This window comes from Amborella trichopoda, chromosome 4, assembly GCF_054954075.1.
Source record: "Amborella trichopoda isolate Santa Cruz 75 chromosome 4, AtrichopodaSantaCruz75HAP2 v2.0, whole genome shotgun sequence".
NCBI classification, from domain to species: Eukaryota; Viridiplantae; Streptophyta; class Magnoliopsida; order Amborellales; family Amborellaceae; genus Amborella; species Amborella trichopoda.
The window spans coordinates 28650121-28660423 of NC_142339.1; the positions used below are offsets into that span (position 1 = coordinate 28650121).

A 10303-nucleotide genomic window follows, 5' to 3' on the forward strand; every position below is an offset into this window, starting at 1 on the left:
TTGAGGAGATTATTGAAAGAATGACGGAAATTTTCAAAAAACTAAAAAATCCGTCATTTCAATCTAAGAAACTCATTTTTTTTTCAATGTTTAAATCCAAATTACTTGTTTTATATCAATTATATAGTGATTAAACCATTAAAACACGAAAAAAACAAAAAATTGACAACAAACCGAATTAAAAAAGGTGCAAAATTGGATTCACAAATTTCCTGCTACAAATAACGGTCTCTATTTCAAAATAACGTTGTTATTTATACGGTGCCGTTATTTTCTAAAAAACGCCGTTATATCGGCAAACCGGTCTGGTTAATTGAAAACCAGCCGGTTTTATAAAAACACAGCCGGTTCGACCTTGAACCAATCGGTTTTGTGGCCAATGTTTTTTGGATAATGCCATCTTGTGAGATGTACCGTAAAACCGGCCCTAACTAGACTCGCCACCCCATCGGTAGCGATCTAATCAGCCATGTTTGGTTCAGACCAACTGGTTTTGTGAACATTGGAAAGAGTTTAAGAAATAAAACAAACAACTATAGAGAAACTTTTCCGGAGGCCGGGCCCTTAGACCCGACACATGGATTTGTGGCCCAAATTAGGCAAAAGGGATGAGTCAGTACTATGTTCTACTTGAGATATTGCTGGTCTAGAAATAGTTTCTTGAACTTTAGGGAGAGAAGTCTAGGAATGTTCTTCGAGGACATGCAAACTACAAACATGTCACCGAATAAAATTTGTTTAATTTTTTTTCAAAAATATCTTTAAAAGATTTTCAAATAAAGGACATCCATCCACCTCAACTAGCAACTAACGTCATCACACTGTCACTGCCACTTGGTCACGTATCCCACTCAATCAGGGGCAATTAATGTGACCCCAAGCTTTTTATAAAAGTGAATTCTTCTTAAAGTTTTTGATGCGGGAGAATTCTCACTACTTTATGCGTGCAACCTTATTAACATGAGAGCACATAAGGTATAAATTGCATTTTTCTTGATGTGGCAGCTTCCAAACCTTTATGCATGCAAACTTACCATTAATAATATTAAGTATAAAAACCTCGTTAGTACAAAATGATGTGGCGCTGCAAAGGGACCAAGCGTCCCACCAAACCCAAATATATATGCAAGAGCTCTCTTAAATAGAAGATTAATTTGAGAAAAATATATTATGGGCAGAAAAATTTAAGAGCACTGCTTGTTTTTTAAATTATTTTAGCAACTCAAATATTGCTTAAAAAATATACTAGCAATTTAAAGTATTTTAAACTAATTACGTTTATTATAAAAAGTATACAAACAATTCAAAATATACATGTAAGAGCCATCTTGTTTTTTGAATTACGTTTAGTATAATATTATAATTAATAATTGTTGCTGGTATAAGACCAAGGGGCTAGATTCTTAGCTGTAAATTTTTTTCTATTGTATTAAAATATAAAGCTTTAAATACATGAAGAACTCAATACAAAATCATAGTACATGAATTTCAGCCTTCAAACTTGGTTTATACCAACCTTAATAAACAAAATTACAACTCTAATAGGTCCCTTACATATCCCTTTATCAATACAATTAAGCTCAATACAATGTCCAAATACTCACAACGTACATTTCTACAACATATTACATGACTTATACTCAAATTCATCGCTCTATCAAAATTACATAATGATCTCTTCTTCAATCTTCATCCTGATCATATGTCACATTATCTTATGCACATCATATGCTTGATCATAATAATACAATGAGATCTCAATCCACATAAAAAATAAAGTGTAACATTGAAGCTCACACTACAAGATTATAAGAGCTATCTCAATATTCACATACTGTACTCAATTCTATAAATCATAAATCACTCAATGACTGTAAATATATCAAATTAACATACAAACAAAAATAGAGAAGCAATCCTTGTGCTAGGCCCACAATCGGGGATTTTGAGGACTTAAATTTGTCCTAAAGATGAGTGCACAAGTGGTTAATTTATCTCAAGGGTGTCCATCAAGTTTGGAAAGCTTATACACATCTACAAACACTTCATATAGTCCATAATCAATGATAAAATCAACCCACAATAGTTTGCAAAAGAACGGGTGAGATCCGATTAAAACTGAGCAAGATAGAGCAAAACATGTTGTATAGTCCACCAGAGCTCCAAAACAAAATTGCATGCAAAAGTGTGGACTCTAAATGATTCAAAGAGGTAATGGGTATCTAGAATTTGAAACTTGAGTATAAGAAATGTACCAAAAATTTATATACAAAAAATCAAAGATAAACCATGCTCAATCAAAGAATCACCAATGTATGAAGCTTATACCAAAGTGGATGACTACCCTATAAAAGGTAATCATACAAATCACATGAAGTAAAAGATAAAAGGATTACAAAGCTACTGTAACTAAGAATTTAAAACAACCTTTGAAGTGGAATAGGGTGAAGAACAATAGTGAAAACTCGATAGAAGGTTACCTTGATGATGGCTTAAGACGAACTAGATCTCATGTAGTGAATGCTCACCCTAAAGCTCCAAGCACGATAAATGGAATGCAAGTTCTACAATGGTTGTTGCAAAAAGCTCATGAGAGCTCTCTCTCTCTCTCTCTCTCTCTCTATGTTCCTTCTTGCTTATGAAAGTTCGTTTTTCAAAATTAGGTTGGGTTGGACCACAAGATTGTATTTATATGAAGTAAGTATGATTAAATCTCAATTTTTGAGCACATCATCAATGGCACATGAGAGACTAATTATCCCTAGCCATCTACCACCAAGATCAATGGATGATATTTGCCATCATTATCACCCACTAAGACCCTAGGTCAAAGCCACATTTACGTTATTGTTTACAACCCCATACTTTTTTTTATTTCAAATATGTCCAAGTATACTTACAAAAATGCTCTCAACATTTAATAAATCCATGAGTGTAGAGATTGTTCAAGGGCAAAGAAAAAACAAAAAAAAAAGTGTCATTGCATGGGAAAGGCAAAAAGAGGGTTGTGACACCACCAATAAGATTAGCCCAACCCACACCTTCACATGCACTCCGCACCTTCACATGGGTTACACCAATGATGTGCATCTACATGAAATAATCACATACAATGTAACCTATGTGGATATTAATTTTAATAACAATGCTTATTTCAAAAATTCCCTTGGCTTCACAGAAGCCAAGTATATCACATATGTGACAATTAACCATGTCATTAAAAATGTAACTCTAAGTTATAACCAAATAACATAAGGTTTGGAAATCAAATTAAATAATCAAGTGTCAAAAGGGGATCCATCCCCAAATTAGAAGAGCGCCCAATGTAAGGGGCTCATGGCGCCACGTGACCACCCTATGGCCACTTGGGTGCCACGTGACGTCTTTATGGATGTCCTCATTTTGAATTTAACCCAAACAATTTTTAAAATCACATTTTCGATGATTTAAAAATTATGAAAAACACTCCAAAAATCCCATTAAATATTTGAAACATATTTACATATTTTTACATAATTTCTCATCATAATTAAATCGGACTAAAGGTATATGTGAGATCTCAAGGCATTGACTTAGTAATGTGAGTACTCCACTGGGTTAGTCCCGAATGATGTTCCACCGGTGTCTCAAGTTGACTCAGCAGACTTGTGCTCTACAGTTTATAGCAAGAACACATAATTGGTCACATCAAAGTTACTGAGCCAGAGCTTCCCACCATCTGGCTTCTCAATAGATTACAAGTGCACCCCTGTGAGACATTTTACTACTTTATGACAATGATCATCTCAAAGCACGTGTACTAGCTCTTTTAAATCGTATAATACTATAGAAGAGTTGTTTCCCCATACGAATGTGGGTGCACATGCCATGGAATGGTCTCGTGTTAGGATACGGGCTCATGTCCCGTAAGCCATGACCATTCCATACATGACCAACTCAAAATCAAACACTCGGGTTTTATTGTTCTCAATTTGGTATTTTCAAACGCTAGTTTATCACATCAACTATGAGACATTCTAACATATATAGTTAAGGTGACCCTAACACCTTCCCAAGAGATTATTCTCTCCAAAACATAAGCTCTCAATGCCTCATAAAATTCGAAATAATATGAATCTGGGCCCAATACATCAAGCACCTAGATTCAGTCTCTCTAGCTCCATTGAGTATAAGACTCTTGGCTGTAAGCCTTTGAAAAGCCCCATAGCCAACAATACTTATACTAATTATATTGATAACAAAATCTTATATATGATAAGTGATCCAATGCAACGGTTCTATTATAGTAGAATGAAACAGTGATGTGGCTTTATTTTAGTCATCGGATCTACTTTAATCTAAGGGTTCAACGAAAGTTATCATACAAACTACAAATTTTTAATTTGAAATCAAATTTCAAATCCCTCTTTAGGCACTTCTAACCACCAGTCTCTCTCTCTATGACGAAAGGGTGCTCTCTCTCTCTCTCCATTGTGACCACTGTGGGTTCCCTCTCTTTGTGCGAAATTCTTAGAGAGAGAAAGGTAGAGAGAGAATGGAGGGAGGGCAGGGGGGGAATGGGAAGAGGTCTAGTGAGAGAGAGAAAGAGAAGAAACTTTAGAGAGAGAAAGAGACCAAGTAAAGTCCTTGGGGTCAGAGGCAATTTCTGCGAGGGTTTGTTATTAGAGTGACACCAGTTGGTCTTTTGGCTTTATTCATGGCCTGGTTATATGGGGCATTGTTTTGTAAGGCTGGTTTTCGCTGAATGGACATGTGAGTATGTTCTCTTAAATTCCTTCAAGAATTAGGAAGTGCATGCTAGTAAAACTTGGTTATTAGTTGTTCTGGTATATCTGCTTAGTAGTTGCTCTTTATTTTCAATTTTGAGCAGATAATTAGTTATTGGTACTTAGATTTTGATGTTAAAAAAGGAGAGCAGCCATCAGTGGTGATGTTTGCTATTAGTGACACCTCATTAGAGCCTTTGTTCAGTACACTTGCATTTCCTTGGCCTGATAAATTTGTTTCCCTGCACCCATTATGCCCGAACTTGAACCAGAGGATGATCAAACTGATGAGGGCCATTTGAGCTTCAAATAATAGTGGGGCTGGTTTGGCATATGACGAAAGAGAGAGAGAAGATGAAGAAGATCTAAGGTGCTCTGTTTTTTTTTTGTAGCAACAAAAGCTTGAACTTTTGAAAAAAAGTATGTGAATATGCCTCAGTTTCTTGGGTTTGTCCCCTCTCTCTCTCTAAATTTATCTCTTGGAAAAACTCGATTTTGAATTCGTTTGAGTCTCTCTCAAACTGGTTTTTAGAGCTTTAATAAAGAAAACTCTCCAAATTGACCGATAAATGGTTGACACTACGTCACTGCAACCTTCTTAGGTTGTTGCATTTGCAGATGCTCATGGGAAGATATATGAATTACAAGACCCGCTTGAACATCAGTTTCAATGTTGGTTGAGGTACATGTACATCAGTTTCAATGTTGGCAGCTTCAGGTACATGTACATCAGTTTCAATGTTGGTTCTCTTTGGTCTTGTGCCCTATCAATTCACTTAGCTTGCCAATTTTCAAGCTGCATTTTTCTTGACAGCCTTGTGATGCTGAAAGTGAGCAAGATTTATAAATGACTAAAAAAAGCGGTGTGCTTAATATAATTTGCCTTGTTCAAGCGCATTCTTCTTGACAACTACATTTTTCTTGACAATTGCTTTTTTCTTGCATAACAAACGGTGTGCTTTATATTGAAGCTGTTTTTTTCTTGATAGCCTTGTTCCCTATCAATTCACTTAGTTTGTTTGTTTTTATAAATGAGCTGATCCCCAACAACATTTAAATTGTCCTGAAAGTGAGCTAGATTTTAGGAATATCCTTCCAATTGCTATTCACATTTCCCCTGTTATCAAGTGGGTTCATTCTTTCTACCTATCTTGATTAATCAAATGGAAACTTGCTCTCCTTAATTAAAAGAGTTGAAAAGAAAAGATACTCAGGTTGGTTAAATTTCAAGCCAATTTGGGGTGTGTGTAAGTTTTTTTGTATTGCCATGAATCACCAATTTGATTGTCCTATTCTTTTATGCCCTTATTTCTTGGTGTTATGTTTCTTAGGAACTTGATTAGAGGAAACTTTTGAGATGTGGGGCTAGTGTCTCAAATTCTAATTGATTTGGTTTGCCCCTAAAATATGTTTTTGTTGTCTTAGAGGTTCAATTATGTGGTACTCACTAAGTCGAATTTCTACCTGTATCTGATGGTTTTACTTATATTTGATCACAAGGATGAGGTAATTGTGTATCTTGACTGTGTGTTGAACTCTACTTATACAGGGTTAATTTAGCCATTTTTTCTTTGTTTTGCTTGTCATGTAGTTCTTTTGGGTTTATTGAGTTCTCATCCAGATGCTAATCCATAACTCTCTACTCAGGGTTGGGGCAGGCCCAGTTGATGATTTTCATTTGGTGGGCTTGCCGGACCACTATATTGATCTTTTTAAGCTCTATGATCCAGTTGGTGGGGACCACTTCAACATATTCGCTATTGGCCTAAGGACTACCGATTGAATCGTAGTTGTTAGCCATGGATATGCGTGGGAAGTGAAAAACCCAAGGAGCTTGGGGTTTGAATAAAATAATGAGTGAAAACGATTAGAAACGTAGACGGAGGTCAATGCAATTGACATAAAGGAGTGGAAGTTAATTGTAATTGGTTTGAGAGTTCATTGGAGTGAAAGTTCATTGTAATTGGATTATCCAGTACTTGTAAAAGTTCAATGCCATTTTTGTAATTCGTTTCCTAGACTTTGAGGAATTGTTACTACAATTTTTATTTTACATGAATGCTACAATTGAAGCACTGACTCTCCATTAGTAAAGTTGTGATTCTAATAACTTTATCATTTCAACAAGGGTAGATTCATTGGATTACACATGGCTGCTACTCAAAGTTTTGGCTGGTTCTACTCTTATGTGATTTCTTTATCCTTATGAAATCTAATATCTTCCATAGATGGGGGTTGGATGGATGGTCTTCACAGTGGGTTGGATGGATGGTCTTCACACAATTTTACAGAAATATGTTGTGCATGTGTAACCTGAATGACCATTGAGCTGCAAGCATTAGTTTTAACTTCTTTTAAGAGAGACCTGATGCCAATGCGTCCCTTTTGTATGAGTGGAACTACAATAAAACTAGTAAATGAGAAGACCAGTGTTCACAATTGTATAGACTAGTGTTCATTGAATTTATTGATCCACTCAGAATCCAATTCAAAATTCATTATAATAGAATTGACATTTCTCACCCTCATTATGTTGCATGCCAATCATTAAATACCCCAACTATTTAGATCCATGTGTGCTCATTATCAAAGGCATATTTGAAAATGATGTCAATAAACCATTGAGCTGCAAGCATTAGTTTTAACTTCTTTTAAGAGAGACCTGATGCCAATGCGTCCCTTTTGTATGAGTGGAACTACAATAAAACTAGTAAATGAGAAGACCAGTGTTCACAATTGTATAGACTAGTGTTCATTGAATTTATTGATCCACTCATAATCCAATTCAAAATTCATTATAATAGAATTGACATTTCTCACCCTCATTATGTTGCATGCCAATCATTAAATACCCCAACTGTTTAGATCCATGTGCCCTCATTACCAAAGGCATACTTGAAAATGATGTCAATAAACCATTGAAACATAGAGAAACCATTCAATAGAACCAACAATGTCAAAATACACCAAAAAAATAATCTAAAATTTCAAATGTTGGGGTGTTAAAGAGGACTGTACTCTATTTACTGCAAAATTATAATTGTTGGAGGCCACATTAACAAAAAATGGTGCTTGAGGCAACATTTTGTACAAAAAATGACACCCCTTGAAAAATGGCAACATGTACAAAAAAAATGGTGCTTGAGGCAGCACTCTTTACAAGAAGTGATAATGAGAGATGACAAGTTCCACCAAAAGAGCAATTTTTTGAGAACAAAAAGTGGTGCTAATGACAGATCCTTCAGTTCTTCTTGATAAGTGGAATTTCATAAGAACAAGAGATCACAAGTTCCACCAAGAGTAATTTCTTGAGAACAAGAAGTGGTGCTAATGAGAGATCCTTCATTTTTTCTTGATAAGTTGAATTTCATGAGAACAAGAATCACAAGTTCCACCAAAAGAGCAACTTCCCACAACATGCGATTGGAATTCACACTTAAGATCACAAAACCGGTTTACAGGATTAGTTAACAATACAGTCGAACAATTACAAATTTATTAACAATTGAAAATGATGGATTTAAGAAAGGGGTCAGTTTAAAAACCATTTCATTTGCATTCTTCGGTATTCAGTGTACCCCTCAGAGTTGGGCAATTCCTCTTATCCTGATAGCTACCTTTGCACATGGTACATTTCCTATTACTATTTTGTGTATTCTCCAAGAAGGATTTCAACTGGTGCTTAGGAGCCCCTTTTGTATTCATTGGTAGGGGGTCAAGCACTCTCTGATTGTTTATTAAATTTCCTTCTTGACTTACATTAACATTTAATTGCAAACGTTAGGAATCTTTTGGGCTCGTTTTGTCGATATTTTCTTTCACAATTGCAACTCTCTTCAAGTCCTCATCAAGAACATGCATTGCTTCATGAAATGTTTCCTTATACATGGCTCCATTCTCTACAAAGTTTGTTGCCTTTCTGTACAATTCACTGTATTGTGCAGTCAAGGATTCATGCAAATCAACTTACATTGTATGACCATGTTCATCTATTACACACCCTTCCTTGGCAATTTTTGCCCATCGCTTCAAGATATAACAAGGTGGGATTTTAAAAATGTTTTCAATTTGAGAACAATTATAATGTGTCTACAAAGTAATCCAATGAACTCAAACAATTGCTCAACTACAAATTGCTTTGGTTTCAGGTACATTTAATGTAACGATGAATACCCTATTCTCTTCATCATATTTTGAAACTTTAAATACAATGATTTCCCCATCATTCTTTGATTCTATTGTAACATGCACAATATTGCGACACAATTCCTCTTGGAAATTGTCAAATACTGCTCTGGTATAAATGCAAGTTGCTTCTTTCTCTATTGGAAAATAAGTCCTTAAAACCCGATGTTTGTGAATTGTTTCAAAGTTTGCATCTCTCTCCTTCTAAACCGACTATTTAATGCAAGGGCAATTCTCAACAAATTCTTTGAGAGTGTTTTTTGCATTTACATAGCCACAAAAAATGAGTTCATACTCTCACTCAATTGGGTTGTAGACATCTCTACAAAAAATGTGTTGCACATGAATGCCAGAACCCATTGCTCATGAATGCCATACAGTCTGATTAACCATCAATTCTCTTTTAAATTGTAGCGATCAATGATTATTTGCTAACACGATTCAAACTCTTGTATTGTCTCGGAATTATGGATGCACTTATGAAAATCAACACTAAAACTTTTTCCATGTTCCACATATACATGGCACAACTTCTCTGGTACTTTCTTCAAAATGTGCCATAGGCAAAGATGATGGCAAGTATTTGCAAAAACTCATATTATGATTGCTCCCATCATAAGATCTTGATAAGTGATTATTGAATTTGGATGATGGCCAGACATTGTTTGAAGCCATGTCTAAAATAGCCAAACAAATGGCTCTTCACTTTCATCAACTAGTAAAGCGCAACCAAATAATACAGATTAACTATGGTGGTTTACTCTTATAAATGGTGCAAAAGGCATTCGATACTTGTTTGTCAAATAGGTTGTGCCAAACACAACATCCCCAAAATATCGATAGTTCATCATTGATCTAGCATCGACCCAAAATATTCTAGTCAAATGTCCATTCTCATCTACTTGCATCGCATAGAAAAACACAGGATTCTCAAATTGCATATTTCTAAAGTATTCAAAGACAAGTTGAATATCTCCTTTGCCGAATTTTGGTAATGTAATTTTGACAATGACGATTAGTGAATGCAAGATTGTCACTTCCACCCACTTCTTGGCTAAGCACATACATTATAAGGCATGGACGTAATCATGTACTGGCGTATGTGTCTATAATATGTTGTGCCTTGTTGGTCATCTTCTATGTGATCATAGATATTTTGGTCATCTTCTTATGTGATCATAGATATTAAACTTCTCCAGGCTTCGCTAGCAAATGGTTGTGATCTTTGCCTTATACCATCATCATTGCCTTACATCCTTCTCGAGTTATTGCACGTGGCCTTTTGACTCTGTTTTCATTGTCCATATAGTTCTTCTCTCATAATCCTTGTTTTGAACAAACAAATCTTCCAG

General features: G+C 35.3%; 1 long non-coding RNA gene across 3 annotated transcripts; it reads left to right on the forward strand.

Moving 5' to 3' along the window:
* Positions 1–4438: 4438 nt before the first annotated feature.
* Positions 4439–6841, forward strand: LOC110006532 (uncharacterized). 3 transcript variants are annotated; one of them, XR_016053445.1, is made up of 4 exons: positions 4440–4752; positions 5039–5186; positions 5369–5484; positions 6414–6841. It is a non-coding gene; the product is annotated as an uncharacterized LOC110006532 (long non-coding RNA). The 3 variants fall into 3 exon arrangements; XR_016053444.1 differs by having other exon boundaries at positions 5039–5136; XR_016053446.1 differs by lacking the exons at positions 5039–5186; positions 5369–5484 and having other exon boundaries at positions 4439–4752.
* Positions 6842–10303: the final 3462 nt, after the last annotated feature.